Below are 3,618 nucleotides of genomic sequence, written 5' to 3'. Positions count from 1 at the left end.
AGGAATGGTGTGTCACTTCCCAGCTGTGTCAAAGCTGGGGACAAGGACAGCTGAGGGACTGGTGTGTCCCAGTACAGCTGGACAGCAGGAGTGCCTCTTGGGAGGCTGCAGCAGCTGGCATCCCGAAGAACAATCCCACTGTACCCCTCTGCTGGCCTGCAGATCCTGGTGTTCGATGCACCAGCAACAGCTCCTATTTGCTCAGGCCAGTGTAGATCATTTCTTCCATCACAGGGTTTTCTTTTGCCAGCCTCTCTGTTGAGAGGGCAAACTGCATAGGCAGTAAAGCTGAACAACTTAATGTGAGCCTGTCATTTATTTAAAGCATTGCCCAATTACTGATTTTCCCTCGCATAAATCTTGGTACCGCTGGAATGAGTTGAGCAAATCTTCCCACCCAAAGGATGAACCTGAAACTGTCACAAGAGCAGCAATGAAAAGTTTGGCTAAAGTATAAGAAACCAAAGAAAGAGGGTCTGGCACCTGGCAGCTTCAATAACTGTAGATGCCCTTCAGCTTGTTTGACCCACTACATCAGTGCATGCTGACCTCACTGCTCACCACAAAATTGAGATGCATTCCTCAGCCCATGGTAGCATCACCTCAGTGAGACTAAAATAAAACCCACTGAAAGGTTTTATATAATACCAAGGCTACAAGATCTCTAATGTAGTTTTCTTATTGTAGCAAGAGCCAAGTACAGCTTAAATTCATTAGCTAATGGCCTGTGACAATGAAGGACAAAGACAATTATTATGCACATTTCCTAGCTGATTGTTTCTGTGTGAAGAAAATGCAACAAATTATTGTTCTCCTATATTAATGTACCGTAAAGGACTACTATCATATCTATTTCAAAAATTCCCCGTCCCTTTCAAAATGCAGACGAATGCCAGATAAATTTGATTTTTATAGATGAAAGCTTGGTGGAAAAGTCAAGATTTTATTAGGGCCATGGACAATCACATTACATTTTATATGATATGAGGACTTCACTACTGAATCAGGAAATTGATCTCAGGACATTTTTTTCTACTGAAGACCTACCAATTCCCCAGGTATCTCTCATGTATCTCAAACACTTACCCTTGGATATAATAGTCAGTCTTAATAGCTGCTTGTATGTATAGCAAAGTCAGAAAAGAAATACACCATAGAATCATAGAATCATTCAGGGTGGAAAAGACCTCCAAGATCATTGAGTTCAACCTTGGACCAATCACCACTTCATCTACTAAACCATAGCACTGAGTGCCACGTCCACTCATTGGTTACTGTGTTCAATAAGGCACTTATCGCCTGGCCGTAAAAGGAGATCAGGTTGGTCAGGCAGAAGCTGCCTTTCCTAAAACCACCCTGGCTGTCCTTGATCCCCTGGTTGTCCTGTATATGCTGCGTGATCGCACTCCATGACCTTCCTGGGCACTGAGGTCAGGCTGACAGGCCTGGAGTTCCTCAGATTCTCCTTCCAGCCCTTCTTGTGGATGCATGTCCAACCTCCAGCATCTGGGATCTCCGTGGTCAGCCAGGACTGATGGTAAATGATGGAAAGTTGCTTGGTGAGCCCTTCCACCAGCTCCCTCAGTGCCCTCAGGTGAATCCCATTCTGCCCAATAGACTTGTGAGCATCTAAGTGGCACAGCAGGTCACTGCCTACCTTCTCCTACATTACAGGGGGTCTTTTCTGCTCCCTGTCCCTGTCTACCAGTTCAGGGGGCTGATTGTTCTAAGGATAACCAGTCTATCCTAATGTGGAAAGGGTAAATCATTTCACCACTTCCAGCAAAATGCATGGTAGATCACACTCCACACTCCTTGTGATTTTTTAATGCCAACAGGTAAAGAAAGCACTGAGGAGAGGATGTGTCACATCCATCTGCCAACTGCTGCAAATTCAGATGAAGCAGGACCCAGCCAGATCCCCCACAGTTTCAGGGCCCCATTCTGTACCCATGTGGAGCAGTTTGGCAGCTCTGACAAGACACCGCTGTCCTGCCCCGTGTCAGAAAGGGAAGGACTGACCCCATCGTCCACCAGTGGCCATGGCTTCCTCTCATTTTCAGTGACAATTTGAGTTTTTCTGAAGCTGCGACTGCTTTCTCATCTCTTGCCCCTTTCCCAAAAGCTCCTGGATAAATATGTCAAAAGGCACTTCTCCCAGCATTCAAGTAAATGACCCACAACTTTAGTAACACCAAGCAAGCTTTGCAGAGGAGCACAAAAGGCCTGGGTTTAGGCACAGCACTTTCTGAAGTCACATATTCTGGTGACCATCCACCCATTGTTCTCAGGGACCATGCGGGACTACTCAGAAGCCCACTTGGAGCAGCAACTCATCCTTCTTCCCTCTGCACTCACTCCCAGAGTGTCACTCAAGGTGTCCCATTACTCTGGAGTTAACAGGTCATTCACAAAGGGCTTGACAAAACCGCAGACTTACTTATCCTCTAGTGACAAGTGTGAGCAGAAAGCCTCCTTCAGCAAGGGCTTCATAATCCATCCTGAAATGAAAAAAGCTGAGGGGGAATTCTGGTGTCCCAGCATAGCCTGGGATCTGCCATTACAGCCGGTCCAAGGGCTTTGAGGTGTGCACCGCAAGGCTTTACCCTCTTGTTTCCCCCCAGTTCCACAACCCCGCCTTTGTAGGTTTTCTCTTTGCAGCTGACACTTGCAGTATAAGCCACTGAGGCTGTAATAAAATGCACAACATTAATGATATATATGGAGTGTTACAGATTATGAAATTCAATGTCATTTTTTTAGAAGTCATAAAAACATTATCTGATTCCCAGTAGCCCCCAGAGAGACTTGGGAATATGTTAATACACTAAAATGTCAAAATCATAAAGTGTCTGCTTTTGCACTATTTATTTTGCGTGGTGGTGAAGTAGTTATTACATGACATTTCATAAATACAGTGACTCAGAAATAATTAGTGTGCTGAATAACAAGCTTTCCACTCTAATACAGCACCATACATTTTAAACCCCCGATTTTCATGAGGCACTTGCACAGTCTAGCTTAAATACTACAAATAAAAGTGAACTCTGGCGGGGGGAAGAACAATGCTGCTGTGGGGTTTTGGTTTCTTTTCCTTTCAAGGGAGGGGTACTGATAGTCACGACAGCAGGGTTGAGGCAATGAGCAGCAGTAACTGTGTTTCCCAAAGGGCAGGGACAAAAGAGGCAGCATGTCTCACTGTTATGACACAAGGGAGAGGTTCCAAGAGAGTATCACATTAGCAAGATTAAAATTAACACAAATGCTGAACAAAATCCTTCCTTGAAGGAAGGAGATGATTTAAAATTGCTTGTAATTAATACAGGAGAAACAACACTGCACACAGCCTTGCTCTAGCCAAGAAGTCTTCCAGATTTTCACTGCTCAGCTTGTAATACTCCTACTTACTATTTTTTTTTTAAACACACAGTGGATTTTATTGCCTTTTTTAGATATTAATACGCAACCCAATTATAAATTGTGAGTTGCAGCACTGGATAATTTCCCTTCAAGAATGCTAAGCAGATTCTGCATTCTATCAGGCCATGTGACAGCACAGCAACTACCATCCTCTCTGACTTTTTTTTAGCAGCAATTCCTAAACACATGCTCAGCAGG

The 3,618-nt window shown here is 44.3% G+C and overlaps 1 long non-coding RNA gene across 1 annotated transcript in view; it reads right to left on the bottom strand.

The window, feature by feature from the left end:
* Positions 1-8: 8 nt before the first annotated feature.
* LOC108444824 overlaps positions 9-3,618 on the bottom strand; it is an 18,591-nt gene continuing 14,981 nt past the window's right edge. The window contains exon 3 of the long non-coding RNA XR_001859526.1: positions 9-3,618. This exon is cut by the window's right edge and continues 85 nt beyond it. This is a non-coding gene — a long non-coding RNA (uncharacterized LOC108444824).

This window comes from Corvus brachyrhynchos, unplaced genomic scaffold (genome assembly GCF_000691975.1).
Source record: "Corvus brachyrhynchos isolate BGI_N302 unplaced genomic scaffold, ASM69197v1 scaffold312, whole genome shotgun sequence".
Taxonomy (NCBI): domain Eukaryota; kingdom Metazoa; phylum Chordata; class Aves; order Passeriformes; family Corvidae; genus Corvus; species Corvus brachyrhynchos.
Note: the sequence above shows the minus strand (reverse complement) of the source record. Positions and strands in the feature narration are given on the sequence as shown.